At 47.3% G+C, this 14984-nt stretch overlaps 1 protein-coding gene across 47 annotated transcripts in view; it reads right to left on the bottom strand.

The window, feature by feature from the left end:
* The window catches only part of ANK2 (ankyrin 2), a 580173-nt gene that overhangs the window by 235341 nt on the left and 329848 nt on the right, over positions 1-14984 (bottom strand). The window lies entirely within an intron of this gene.

The following is a 14984-nucleotide window of genomic DNA, read 5'->3' as shown; positions in this document are numbered from 1 at the left end:
CCGCACGGATTCGACTCCTCCGTCCCTCTCGGAGAGCCCAGCAAGCTACCGAGAGTATCCTGCCCACACGGCAGAGCCTGGCAAGCTCCCCATGGCGTATTCGATATGCCAAAAACAGTAACATCAAGTCTCACAATGGAGACATTACTGGTGCCCACTCGTGCAAACTGATGAACAATGGGATGACAGTGCTACAGTGTTGAGCGAATGAGAAAATGGAGGCAGGAGTTGGGCCACACCCAGGAGTGCTCAGGGCTTACTCAAGACTTGGCACTAAAGGATCACACCTGGCAGTGCTCAGGATCAAACCAGGACGGGCTCCATGCAGGGTAAGTGCCTTAACCCCTCGGGCTCTGGCCCCCGAATTTCAGAATTGTCACAGAATCTTCACAACAGTGCTACTTGAATATCTTACACACACTCTGACTCAGAATAAAAACTAAGATCTTGGGGCTGGAGTCACAGCACAGCAGGTAGGGCGTTTGCCTTGCACTTGGCCAACCCGGGTTTGATTCCCAGCATCCCATATGGTCCCCTGAGCACCGCCAGGAGTAATTCCTGAGTGCATAAGCCAGGAGTAACCCCTGTGCATCGCCAGGTTTGACCCAAAATGCCAGAAAAAACAAAAAACCTAAGATCTTGCCAGTTGTAAAAAAGGTACTGTGCGCCCTGGTATTGGAATCAGTTGATTGCTTTTAAAGCAGGACAATTCAACAGTCAGACTGACACACCTTTAAAACTGGAAACAAATTCCAAACCTGTTTCATAGCCTCCTCTTTTCATCCGAGTGCTAAGACCAGAAACCCTGAACTTCTACAAATAAATCACAAAAACAAACCCATTTCACCACTACCTATGAGGCAAAGATGTCACTAGGTGCTAGCTGCATAATTTTGTCATGTTTGGGAGGGCTGGGGGTTAGATGCTCTTCCTGGCATCCTTGTGCTTCATTAAGACATTACACACCCTACCCTACCCTCTGGGCCTCTGCCTCTCTTTCAGCCGAGCTCATCTTAAAGTGTCCTCTGCCTGGAAGCCTTAGTGCTACCTAGGTATGTACAGAACCTGTTCTTTTTTTTCCCAGAATGCAGAAGTTCCTGTGTTCTGCACACAAGAGGATGTCAGTCTCTCTCACAGATGGGGAAAACACATGTTGGTGTGAAAACACTGGTCAAGGAAAGCAGGGAGCCAAGAGAGTACATTATTTGTAACATGAACTAAACTGCAGGGACTTGAATGTTCTCTTTCAACTCACGACCAACGGGAACAGATCTAGTCATCTTCTCCGTGACTAACCTTCCATCTCACTTCCAGATCTACGACAAACACCTGTTCAGTCTCTGAAGAAAAATATTAATGGGGTGGATTTTCCCCCAATGAAGGGAAAGAGTTCATAAAGCATGTAGAGACTATAAAGCAAAAACAACAGCAGCAACCAATTCTTGGTTGCTGGCAACTCTCAGGAGATTGTTTCTTGTGTATGTGTCAGGGAGGAGGGAGAATACCCCTTGATGCTCAGGGGTTACTCCTGGCTCTGTGCTCAGAAATCACTCCTGGCAGTGCTTGAGGGACCCTATGGGATACCGAGGTCAAATCTGGGTTGGCCACATGCAAGGCAATCACCTTACCGCTGTACTATCACTCCAGAAGTTACCTTTTCTAAATGACTGAAAATAAATGGACACCTTTCCTGGGCACCTTTCCCTTCTCTCCCTAAAAGACTCGTTTGTTGACTCTCATCATTAGGGCCGCCCCAAACAGGGGTTTCCAGACCCAGCTCTTAGGTTGAGTGACCCAGCCAGAATGAGCCGGGCCACACGCGGACAAGATCCCTGCCACCACCACCGAGCTCTGCTACTTCTTACTATACTGACGTAAAGGATGAGCAGAGAAGGCCTAGGAGCTGTTTAAACAGGACGTGAACCAACAATTCCCTCTACCTGATCACTCTAATCAATGACTTGGTATGTTCCGCCAAATCCAAAACATGGGTGAGGTGGGTAGGCAGAAGAAGGCCATCACTTTAGGATTTTAAACATTTATAGGTGTGATATTCATAGATACATATTATATTATATATGTGTGTTTATATATTATATATGTATATTTATTTCTGGCAGGGCTGGAGCGATAGCACAGCAGGTAAGGCATTTGCCTTGCATGCAGCCAACCCGGGTTGGATTCCTCCGTCCCTCTCGGAGAGCCCTGCAAGCTACCGAGAGTATCCCGCCCAAATGGCAGAGCCTGGCAAGCTCCCCATGGCGTATTCGATATGCCAAAAACAGTAACAACAAGTCTCACAATAAAGATGTTACTGATGCCTGCTCGAGCAAATCAATGAACAACAGGATGACAGTAATGCAGTGGCAGTGATTTATGTCTGGGTCCTCATGGGGAGCTATGAAGGATCTCTAGCATTGCTCTTGTAATCCTAGGTACTGAGACCATCTATACACTCGACATTGAGTCCAGTGGGAAGAAGGTCAGCAGATAGTGTGTGGCACCCATGCCTTAATAACGCGTCTGCAGGCTGCTGGGATCCCTGTAGACATCTGAGAAGGAAAATACTTTCTGCCAGAGCAGAACAATCTCACCACTGTTTTCCAAAAGTGCTTCCAAGTCATTCAGGGCAAATTACTCAGCAAGCAAATATTTGCACGTTTGGCAATACTTCGTGCAAGAGACTTGAACTTGGTGTGTGATTTAGAAAGTGAAACTTAAAACCCCCACGATATGACATAATTGCAGTATCTCCTTCAGTTCCCAGGCACGGGTGCTATATTATTTCATTTGTGTCGCTGCGTTTCAAATCCATTCGAAGAGAAGAGCAATTAAGGACTAAGAATCCAGGCCAGCTTCTCAGCTGTCGTCTTGTGAAAGTCGCAGCTGAAAAACGGCCTCTTCGGTTCTAAATTTCACCTTTGGAATAAGAGGCGATGATTAGGGGATCAGCAGAAAACTCAAGCCTGGGACAGGAGAAAAGCGTTTCTCCTGTGACTCCATGGAAGCATCAGCCAGTCCCCGTGGCACAGAGACTAAATCTCTAAATTAGGAAACAGAAATCCCAAATTAGGATTCGACCACATCTTTACTTGCCCAGTGGGTGCAGGTGAACAGTCATTTTTTTTTTTTCAATCAGGGATTTTCCATTTCAGAGAGTCCACTAAGTAATTTCTGGGCCCTCTCCACCTCGACAGATCTTTGACTCTAAGAACCAGAACCTGAGATCGCTACAGAATCAGGTCAAACATCAATCTAAGGGATAGAGCACGCCTTGGGTAGATAACTGACTGCAGCGTGGAAGGGAAGGGCAAGGGGCACTGAGTCTCTCGCCTGGGCTTCTCGGGGCTGGCCCTGTCCCAGACATCTTCCCTGGGAGACCCAGAAGGGGGCATGAAAGCAGCGTGGTGGAACTGGAGCGGCTCTCTGGGCATCCCAGCACTCTTGCCGAGCCCAGGACATATTTGCTCTCGCTCCCGCTCCTCTGACCGTGAGCCAGAACTGCAAGAATGCGAAACATTTTGGAAATCACACCCTGCCAGAGTTTTCCACATACCCCAGGCCTCGAGAGACCTGGAAATAGTCTCTCGCTCTTTCTCCACGCCTGACCCTGCAGGTCAACTTCACGGGGCTGTGTGTGGCGGCTTTGCAATTTAACTGCATAAGCTTAGTAGGAATTTTGTTCTCCCTTAAAGTTTTTGATCCATTCCCCCTTCAAGGGCAAGAGCAAATAAATATAAAATATCCTCAAAAATTGAGGTGGCTTCTGACAGAATTTTACTGTTTTCATTTTGAGGATTTTTTTTGGGGGGGGGGTCGTGGCTTTTTGTTTGTTTGTTGTTTGGGGGCCACACCTGGCAGTGCCCAACACCTGGCTTTGTGCTCAGGGATCACTCCTGGCAATGCTTAAGGGATGCCCCATAAGGGATGCCAGGGATCGAACCCGAGTCAGCCTTGTGCAAGGCATTAGCCCTACCTACTGTACTATCGCTCTGGCCTTAGAGAATTCAACTTTTTTTTTTTCTCTCCCCTAAGCCTTGCATGCGGCCTACCCGGTTTGACTCCTCCATCCCTCTCGGAGAGCCCGGCAAGCTACCGAGAGTATCCCACCCGCATGGCAGAGCCTGGCAAGCTCCCCATGATGTACGTATTCGATATGCCAAAAACAGTAACAACAAGTCTCACAATAGAGATGTTCCTGGTGCCTGCTCGAGCAAATCGATGAACAATAGGACGACAGTGCTAACTGCTCCCCCTAAGCTACAAATGTTATTTAAGAATCTCTACGGCAGGCCAAAGAGATAGCACATTGAGCAGGGCACTTGCCTTGCATGTGGCTGGCCTGGGTTCAGTTCCCCGCCCCACATAGTGCCCCCACCAACACCACCAGGAATGATCCCTAAGATCAGAACTTGGAGTAACCCCTGAGTCCTGATGGGTGTGCCCCTCCCAAAAAAATGAATTTCTATGACAAAAATGAAAGAAGATGAGGGCTCTCACTCAAAGCTATCATGTACAAAATCAAATGTCCTGATTTTGATTGCTTTTTGAAGGTCATCATTCATCTGTAAATTTTATGTTCCATTTGCTGAATATAGAAGCCTGTTTAGGTTACTATGTATGTACCTCACCCCGTTCCATTTCCATTTTTTAAAAATTAACCATAATATCCATCATTCAAGACTAACTGCTTTGGTCAGATGCATCTATCTGACTAAAGAACTATTTTATTGGTCCTCTTTGGTGCCAAATTCTCCATGCCCAATCACGTGAACCCAAGGGCGAGTCCTTCTAACTTTGGGAATCAGTGATCCATAGCAGTGAAACTGGAACATTCTGTGCGACCAAGGCAACAGGCAGCTTCTGCCCCTGCTGACACTCTCCGTGTCATTTCCTTTGCTCCAAGTTCGACATGCAGTGATTTTTAATTTTTTTCCACTCGCATCTGTCATTTAATGGATCAATCATGAAATGGCTACAGAACAAATTGATGTGGGCCAAATGCCTGCAGTCACCGATTGCGAAATTTTTTGAATTGAGGTCAGTGGCTGAGTATGTTGTTCGCACACGCATCAAAATGAAGGTGGCGAAGCTATTCGTGGGCCATTAGATACCAATGGGCCAACTGAACGTGACGCTCCTCCCAGCAACGGCTCTCGTCCCAGGCTTCTGCCTCCTGACTCACGGACCACAAGGGAAGACATTCTTGCAGCAAAGGAGCCGACAGCTTGAGAAGTTTTGTCAAGGCAGCAACACACCATGTTCAGTGCAAAGTGGGCACTGGGTAAATGTCGCTGCCTGGCATTAAGGAGATGACGAGGCGAGGTGGGTCTGGCATTCAGAGCGAGCAGAAACAACCATCCGACTCATTCTACACCCTGTCATGTCCGACTCCGTTTTGGCACACAGCATCAACTAACCCGTTTAGTCATCGTACCCCTAGTGTTCTGAAAAGAAGAAAGTGTGCGTGTGGTCCTCGGAAAGAGGTTAAATGAGGGACTCCCCATGAGATTTATCTGGAGGGAGAAACACGTGACGAACAGTTCCTTAAACAAGACTCCATTCATTTGGCTTTTTAAGTTCCTTCTTGAAATTGGAGGCAATGTTTTAGCTTACTACGACTCCTAAGTTTCCATCTATAAAGTAGGGAGACAGTTGATTTAACAAAGGAAAAAAGAAAGATCCAGTGGAACTCAGAGCTTATTCCTGGCTCTGTGCTAGGGATCACTCATGCTTTCCGGGGGACCATATGCAATGCATGGCAAGCAACTCGGCCCTGTATTATCTCTTCTGCCTCGGAAGCATTTTTAGAAGTGAGTTTTTGCACAGGCCTTTAGAAAGCTGACAACTGTGCCCTTGCTGTTGCATGCCACAGTTGTCTAGACAGATCCCTCAGAGGGTCACCACACCACAGTACTCTGATGCAATACTTGAGGCTCTAAACAAGACAGGTGGAAGTACAGTACTAATAGGAAATTTCAGTGTACTGCAGGAGGCCTTGGCCTTACCTTACCTTACATGCAGCCAACCTGGGTCAATCCCTGGCACTACATATGGTCCACTGAGCACTGTCTGGAGTGATCCCTGATCACAGGGCTAAAAGTAAGCCCAAGCACAGCTATATGGGTCCAAGACCACGCATGCGCGCGCGCACACACACACACACACACACACACACACACACATACACACACACACAGGTGAAAATGCAATGAATCTCTCCATTATCTCACTAGTAAGCATAAAAGAACAACGCCACCAAGCTCAAATGAATTATCCATGACTGAAATGAGCAAATTAAAATTAATTTACCCTTTCCACCTTTATAATTCTCTCTTGGCAATTGAACCACCTTTCCCCTTGATGGTTCATCAACGTTAAGCTTCTTAAACTTGCTATTGTTTTGTACATTTATCCTAGAACAGTAACTTCTCATAAGTGTTTTGAGTTATGGCATCAAATATGAAGGCCTGCATTTGTTATTACCATTTGATTCATTTATTTATATAGAACAAGTCTCACATTGTTCTAACATAATGACTGTTCAACAAAAGAAACACACATACACCAACTGAAATTAATTCAGAGACATGGACATTTAAAAATACCCTGTTTGGGGCTGGAGCGATAGCACAGCGGGGAGGGTGTTTGCCTTGCAAGCAGCCGACCCGAGTTCAATTCCCAGCATCCCATATGGTCCCTTGAGGACCGGCAGGAGTAATTCCTGAGTGCAGAGCCAGTGGTAACCCCTGTGAAACGTCGGGTATGACCCAAAAAGCAATAAATAAAAAATAAATAATACCCTGTTAGGATACAATTAAGCATTAATCAGTATACAAGAAATCCAGGATCAAACTAAATGCCTAATGCTAATTCAAACAGGAACAGATAAGAATATTGCTCTAAATTGCCAATTAGCCCTACGCACGTTTTATGTGGATGGTAACAGACTTCCTTGTGCTACAGAAAAACACTGAACCAGACATTTCGTCTAGCTGTGTTGGTTGCAGGGTGCATAAACGGCTCTAGACTGAACCCAGCAGTTTTAGGGAGGAGCAATCTTAGGGATAGAACTTGGGGCTCCAAGCATACAAGCCTTAAGCTCTAGTCCTTTGAGGTGGCTCTTACCCCACACCCTGCCTGGTAAGCAAACAGCAAACTCGCGCTCATGTACAGAAAATCTTTAGAGTGGAGTTTTATAAATCACATCCAGAGGTCAGTATGTGATGTATCTTTTCTGAAGACAGAGAAGAATGAAGAAAAGCAGGAGGGAGGGACGGAAAGAAGGAATGTAAACAGCATAGGAAAATACTGATCTATCTATAATACCTGGAGGTTTGTTTTTTTTAGAAGTTCCTAAATTCCTGGGGAATATTGTCCGCCATAGAGGCAGGGGGAGGGTGGGAAAGTGGGGGGTATACCCAGGATATCGGTGGTGGGGAATGTGCACTGGTGGAGGGATGGGTGTTTGACCACTGTGAGACTGTAACCCAAACATGAAAGCTTGTAACTATCTCACGGTGATTCAATAAAATTTTAAAAAATTAAAAAGAAAAGAAGCTCCTAAATAGATGTCCTATAGAATTGCCTTGCAGGCAGCTGCCCGGCGTTCCATCCCACACCAGGAGTGATCCCTGAGCACCACCAGGTGTAGCCCCAAACCAAAATGCTTATTAATTTTTTTCAACAGGAATGTTTTCTCTGGACTAGGTTCTTGGGAGCAAGCATATGAACATGCTCAAGTTGATTCCTATCCTGCTGCATGCCCCCTGGTACGTTCCCTGACTCGTCCACCTGCTCTGAAGCGTCCACTGTTCCCCAGCCCTTCAGGTCAAGCCTTCCCTGGTTCCTGGCCAGACAATCCAACCATGCCCAACAATCTCCTACCTGTTCTGGTCACTTCTCCGCACCCTGCCAGGGTGAACCTTCCGAGGTGCCAACGTTCACAGAACGTGCCCACAGCTCCACAAGAGAAGCTGAGTCTCTCCCTGCAGTGCGCACAGTTGCCTCGAGGCCGATTCGTCTTTGGGTTTTCTCTTAAAACTTCTTGTGGGCCACAGAGAACCAAGAAGAGTGGGTAAGGGGCTTGCCTTGCATATGGCTGACCCCGAGAGGTCCCTGGCACCACACAGCCCCCCAGAGTACTACCAGGAGTGACCCCCAAGCACAGAGCCCTGGACACAGCTGGATTCACACCTTCCCGCTACAAAATAAAGTGAGAAGATAAAATCTCTTCTGTGGTTTACATCAGTTAGTCCAACACCGGGACCCTTCCCGGACTCCCTCCAGCCCTCCTTACGCATGAGGTTTCTTAGGGAATCCTGTCAGCCACTATATGAAGGGTCTATTGGGAAAAGGAGACAGCAGAGTGACTGTCCCCACTTGGCAGTGACCCCTTCCAAGGCCTGTCCCCTTCGCTTGCTATAAGCCTGCAGAGGCTAGACCGTGCATTGCTATAAGTCCGCAGAGGCAAGACTGTGCACTGCTATAAACCCGCAGAGACTAGACCGTGCACTGCTATAAACCCACAGAGGCTAGACCGTGCACCGTTATAAACCCACAAAGGCTAGACCGTGCACAGCTATAAGCCCGAGGTGGGCCGACTGCACACTTGATCTGTCTGCTAGTTCCTAGTGCCTCAAATACAACAAACACCTCTGACTCTGGCATAAACCAATTGCAACCACTTTCCTCAATGAGTTTAAATCAGCATTGGTTTTCACTGACATTCCTTTCCTTCATCCCAGAAATACTCTTCTAGCACTGTAGGCCTGGATTGAGGTCAACATTTTTTTTTTAAAAAAAGGTGGCAAATGTGTCCTGCTGCTGATGCCTGTGCGAAGTGCTTCCATGACTCCTGAGAGTGGGAGTCTGCAGCGATTTGCTCAGCAACCTTCCAGAACGCCTGCGTGTGGCTCGAGGGACGGCTCTGCCAAGAGAACAGCCTGACACTCTCGGAGGCTGGGATTGGTCATGAACTGGCTGAGGCACCGACCTTGGGAGGAGGAGTCAAAGGATGAAGACAACGCCAGCGGTCCTGAGGGTGACGGCAGCCACAGACCCAAAGGGGGCTCCGGCAGCGAGGACAGGACTATCGATCAGTATCTCAATACGCCAGCCGCGGCACAAGCCACGGGGCCCCAGCACTGCTAATGCCGGGGAATGTGACTGTTCTCTGGGGTACAAATGGACTTCTCTGCAGTATAGGTCTACACGCATGCAGGCATACACACACACACAGACACACACACATACACAGAGTCACACACGCATGCGCACACATTCATACACACGCACATGCGTACATACATGTGCACACACACGCACAGGCAACACTTCTCTGTGGCCTAGGCCTCACAGGTCTCACGGCATGAGGAGAGTGGGACCCTTTCCTCATTCCGCCCCTCCCCCAGCAGACTCTCCTGTAACCTTGACTTCTCTAGCCGCTCCCTTTCTCCCTGGGGACAGATCCGCAGTAGACTTTGTCCTCAGTGCCAAAGCCAGTGCCACCTCCCCCCTCCCCCCTCTGCTGGGTGGCCATCATCTCCTGTGACCTTGTCTCTGATACACGACACTGCCTTTGTCTCCTTTTCAGTTTTTCTTTTTCTTTCTTTCCTTTATATTTTTCACCCAAGTGGGACCACTCCTGGTCGTGCTCCAGCAGGAAACCATGGGGTACCGGGTATAGAACCTGGGGCTCCCCCGTGTAGGACAGATGTTGTAGTTCTCTAGGACAGATACCTGACCCTGCACTGTTTTTATTTGGGGCGGGGGGACTAGGGGGGTTGGGACTCGGGGCCATCCCCAGCAGTGCTCAGGCTTGACTGGCGAGGCACTCAGGTGGGGCTCAGAGGACTACACATGGTGCTGGGGAATCAAACCTTGTTGCGTTATAATTCTAAGCATTTTAAGAAGTAACATTGGTTTCTCCTTTCTCTGCCCCCACAGAGAGCTTGGGTTTGTTGAGTTACTCCCACCACAGTGCTCTGAGGCACACACAATTTCATCAGGCACTCCAAATCCTCTGTGTTTATTTAACCTCTCCTCTGTGCTTTTCTTTCCCTATCTGTTAATCACATAAATCCCCAAATCAGACCCTGTAAGCTGCAAGCCAAATTCCTTCAAGGGCTCTAGATTACTTTTCTCTTTCCTTTTTGCCCTTTGCATAGTCGACTTTAGAGCAATGTCCTTTTTGTGTAGTCACAGGAAGACAGTTAATGCTATGCTTTTGTAACATGGGAGTTAACTGACTCTGGATAAAATTTACTCCTGGGCATCCATCATATTTACTTGACTCAAGCCTTAGTTGCCCTTAGTTCCTAACACCCCAGAAAGGGGGTCCCAGTGAGGGACAAAGATGGATCCAGGGCAAGCTGTAAGCTACCCTAGCATTGAAAAGGGACAGGTTAAGTGCCATAGGAAGTATAATAAATTAAGAGCACGGTCATAAAACAAACACTGACATGACCCAAAAAAGAAATGACCGAATAAGGACTCTGCTGGGGTTAGGAAAGACTAACCTGGCCTGAGGACTGTGGTTTGGGTTGTATCGCAAGATGTCCCCAGGAAGAGCCACTCCTTAAGCTTAGTCTCTCTCTTACTGTGTTCATACAAAATGACTAGAAATATTATTGAGAAGTAAATTCAAGATAATTCTTTAAATGAATTACCAGGAAAGTAAAGGAAAAAAGCAACATGCCCTTAGATGGAATTTCACCCTGGGGCAGATCTCCTAGCAGGAATCCAGAGTGCAGAACCCCCAGATGAGATTCTGTCCTTGGGTGAATCTCCAGAACTTCCCCTGAAGGAAGCGTTTTATACCCGTTCATTGTCTATGATAAAGTTCAACCACACCTATGGGTAATCGCTACCCCCAGCTCGTCACAATTTCTCTTCACAACATAACTACAACTGAGAGACTTTAATAATAGGCCTCAAATGCACCAGGGGACCCTCAGGTCACCTCGGGACAGTGGCCCCTAGAACAGCAACAAAACCCTAGTGAACCCATTCGGGTTGGAAGCTGCAAACTAAAAGTAGACTATAGATCGAACATGAAAGCCACTCAATACCTCTATTGCAAACTACAACCCCCAAAAGGAGAGAGAACAGAGGGAAATGCCTTGCTGCAGAGGCAGGGTGGGGTGGTGGGGGATGGGGTGGGGGTGGTGGGAGGGATACTGGGATCATTGGTGGAGGAGACTGGGCACTGGTGGAGGGATGGGTAAATGATCACTGTATGAGTGAAATGCAAACACAAAAGCTCATAAGTTTGTAACTGTACATCACAATGATTCTCTAATAAAAAATTTAAAAAAAAACAGTGAATTCTATATGCAAGGCAAATGCCTTCCTTGGCCCCTGGACTATCTCTCCCACTCTTTTTCTTTATTTCTCCCTAAGTCCCTTACTTCCAGCCTGTCATACCTCTGAACAAGCACTACAGTTTTGCAGACAACAGCAGTCAGTAACAGAGCAAACTTGTCAATACAAAAAATACCCCCATAGGGGGCTGGAGCGATAGCACAGCGGGTAGGGCGTTTGCCTTGCACGCGGCCAACCCGGGTTCGAATCCCAGCATCCCATATGGTCCCCTGAGCACCGCCAGGGGTAATTCCTGAGTGCAGAGCCAGGAGTGACCCCTGTGCATCGCCGCGTGTGACCCAAAAAGCAAAAAAAAAAAAAATACCCCCACAGCAGTGCACATAGGAAAGATGCACAGTTCCGCCTTTTGTTCAAGATCAACCATCAACGGAAAGGGTCGGGAGAAGCACCCTGGTCTCCGCCACTGCTGGACACCAGCCACGTAGATACACACCAGCGGCAATAAACATGCGTCCTGGTGACACGGGAGCAGGTACAAATTTGACATTGGTACAAATTCCAATTATTGCCTCCTTTTTCCTATGGCACTTCTGGTGCTTGAAATCAGAACTTCCCAGTTCTAAATCCCTTTGAGAGCAACATGTATTCCCAGCTTCAGATTTTGATCACTCAGAAGACCATATGGTAATGTTCTAACCAGATTTTGTCAAGTTTGACTAAAAACATAGGTCATGCTCTACTTAGCTGCCTAATAAATGTATCAGGACAATTTAATTTTAGTCTAAAAAAGGAATCATCAATAAGAGTAAACGCAGCTTCCATTAACCACTGACATTTTAAAATGTCAATTTACTGAAAAATGTTCTATTTTAATAACATTCCATCTTAACTGCTCCGGGGATGTTAAAATCATCCCTGATGGTGTTTGCTTCCTTTAGTCCTGGGGTCCAGTGTAGCTCCATCCTTCTCATCCCACTTTAGAGAAGATCGATCTTTCTATACTAGAAAGTTAGCTTCCAGACACTAGACCCCAGTGGGAAGCAGAGAAGAAAGTTAAGACCCTCACGCACCACCCACCTTCTACGCTCACAGCCAGCGACCCCATAGAGTTCTTCCTTCTTCCGTGTGTTTTGTATTTATGTGCTTGAGTGAGCAGGGGGATGGGGAACACTTTTTTGAGGGGGCAGGAGTGTGGCCACATCTGTTGATGCTCAGGGCTTACTCCTGACTCTGTGCTCAGAGATCACTCTGGAAGGGGTCCTGGGTGTGTGACTCCGGGAATGGAACAGGGCTGGGCTGCATGTAAGGCAAGGACCGTACCCCTGTCCTATCGCTCCAGTCCAAGGGCGGTGGGGTGAGGAATAATACTTAGGACTCTGAGAGCTGCCTCCATCTACAGAGCTGATTTCAAGGGAACGACCACTTGGCACCTGGGGACGCTGCCTTGCCTCTCGTCCCTCCTACAGAGATTACCACCGACGACATCTAGGTCTGCCCCAGGGATGCGGATGCTTGTTGCCGTGGATGCCGCGAGTACCGTTGGTGCAGAGCTTAGTCATGCTAACTGTCTTTTACCTACAGTCTCATTACTGCCAGCCGCTGCCCTGCTGGCTTCTGCCCTTGAGATGCTACAAAGGTTTTTGGTGACTTAGTGATACCACATGTAAGGTGACATTCCTTTCTAGCATGCAAGGTTATGTGGGCAAGGTAGGGCTCGCTTTCTCTCTCTCTCTCTCTCTCTCTCTCTGTCTCTCTCTCTCTCTCTCTCTCTCTCTCTCTGTGTGTGTCTATCTGTCTCTCTGCCTCTGTCTGTCTGCCTGTCTCTATCTCTCTGTCTCTCTGTCTCTCTCTGTGTCTGTCTCTGTCTCTCTGCCTCTGTCTGTCTGTCTGTCTCTATCTCTCTGTCTCTGTCTCTCTCTGTCTCTCTCTGTCTCTGTCTGTCTCTCTATCTCTGCCTCTCTCTGTCTCTCTGTCTCTGTCTGTCTGTCTGTCTGTCTGTCTGTCTCTCTCTCTCTCTCTCTCTCTCTCTCTCTCTCTCTCTCTCTCTCTCTCTCTCTCTCTTTCTCTCCCCCCGCCCCCATGACCAAAGGTTCCTTTCCATCTCTTGCTGTTGCTGGAAGAATGAGACGAGGGGCCTGGAGAAATCTCTCAGGAAGTGTTAGCTCTGGTTACTTCCCCCTTGCCCTCACTCCTTTTGTCTTCTAGAAGGAGATAGTCCCAGATTGTCTCTGCTGCCTATCCTACAGTGTATGTTCCTTCATTTCATTTTTACTTATTATTTATTTTGGTTGTTGGACCGCACCAGGCAGTGCACAGGAACTACTCCCCACTTTGTGCTCTGGGTGGTGCCAGGGGCTGAACCCTGAGCCTCATACATGCAAATCCAGTGCTCAATCACAGAACCACATAGGTTAAACATATATATTGTAGAGCAGGAGAGATAGTACAGTGTAAAGGCGCTTGCCTTACATGAAGTTGTGGCCATGACAATGGATTAAATCTACTGTTTATGGTTCCCCTAATACTGCCAGGAGTGTCCCATACGTGGTCTCTTCCCATAAAAAAATATATACATATGATTTTTTTACAAATAATATATACATAAATCATATGTATATTTTTTTAAACAACACATTGAAATATCAGGAGGTAAAGTGGTGAGATAGACATTATGAAAACTTAAAGTAGAAAATACAATTTTGAGAACTGGCATTGGAATATAGTTACAAACATCCATATTTATGTATATTTACATATGTTCACACACTATACCTTCAAGAGACAGAACTGCAAAGCTGAATTTTCTACTCAGAATTAGAGGGGGAAAGCCATCCAATCCAGTTCCACGGGACTAGTGGCTGCACCCTCTCAGAACAGTATTCTATTTTTCCTTTTTTTTTTTAATACCACAGAGACATTTTTTTAGCCAGCTTTACTGCTTTGCTAGGTCAAATTCTTGACCTATCCCACGATAATTGAGCTCAAAGGAAAAGGGAGAAAATAAAAAGCCTTTGAACCTTCAAAGCTTTGGTCTATACATTTAACTCCTATCTTGCCTGAATGTGTTTTTATCCCAAACCTTCTAGGAACACGCATGAGGTTTCCCCAAGAGAGAAACTGCTCCGTGGGGTTCCGGAGCATGCCACAGACCCCCCCACTGCATTTCAGTGCCCCGGGATGTCAGAGGGGGCTACACGCGATGATGATTTCCCACTTGCTGGCCTAGACGGAGCCCCCGGTGTCCCGATGCTCAGATCTGTCTCCACTGTGGGTCTCTAAGACACACGGACGCACACTCTCTCCAAACCAGCTCTTCAGGTCTAAGCGAGCTTCATCCTCTAAATGCTGTTTGACTCTCACTACCAGGATGCCCAGACCTTGATGCAGGATGAGAGACCTCCAGAGACCAAGGAAGGGACCCAGCAAAGGTTTCCGAATCATTGATGTGTGTGTCTCATGAGCCATGCAATGAAAATTTCCTGGCTGCTTTGAGATCATTCTGGCGGGTCCCCGGTCTGAAGACATCTCACCGAGATGCTTTTCGTGACATTCTCCCTTTTGTGCAGTAGGGAGACAAGGCCATATTTGGCCATGCTTTGGAGGGGGGGGGCAGCTAACCATGTCCTGGGTACACAGTGAGCAAGGTTAGGGGGAGCAAT

The sequence above is a fragment of the Sorex araneus genome, chromosome 6, assembly GCF_027595985.1.
Source record: "Sorex araneus isolate mSorAra2 chromosome 6, mSorAra2.pri, whole genome shotgun sequence".
In the NCBI taxonomy this organism is placed as follows: Eukaryota; Metazoa; Chordata; class Mammalia; order Eulipotyphla; family Soricidae; genus Sorex; species Sorex araneus.
The sequence above is the reverse complement of the archived record's forward strand: the minus strand, read 5'-3'. Positions and strand labels throughout refer to the sequence as shown.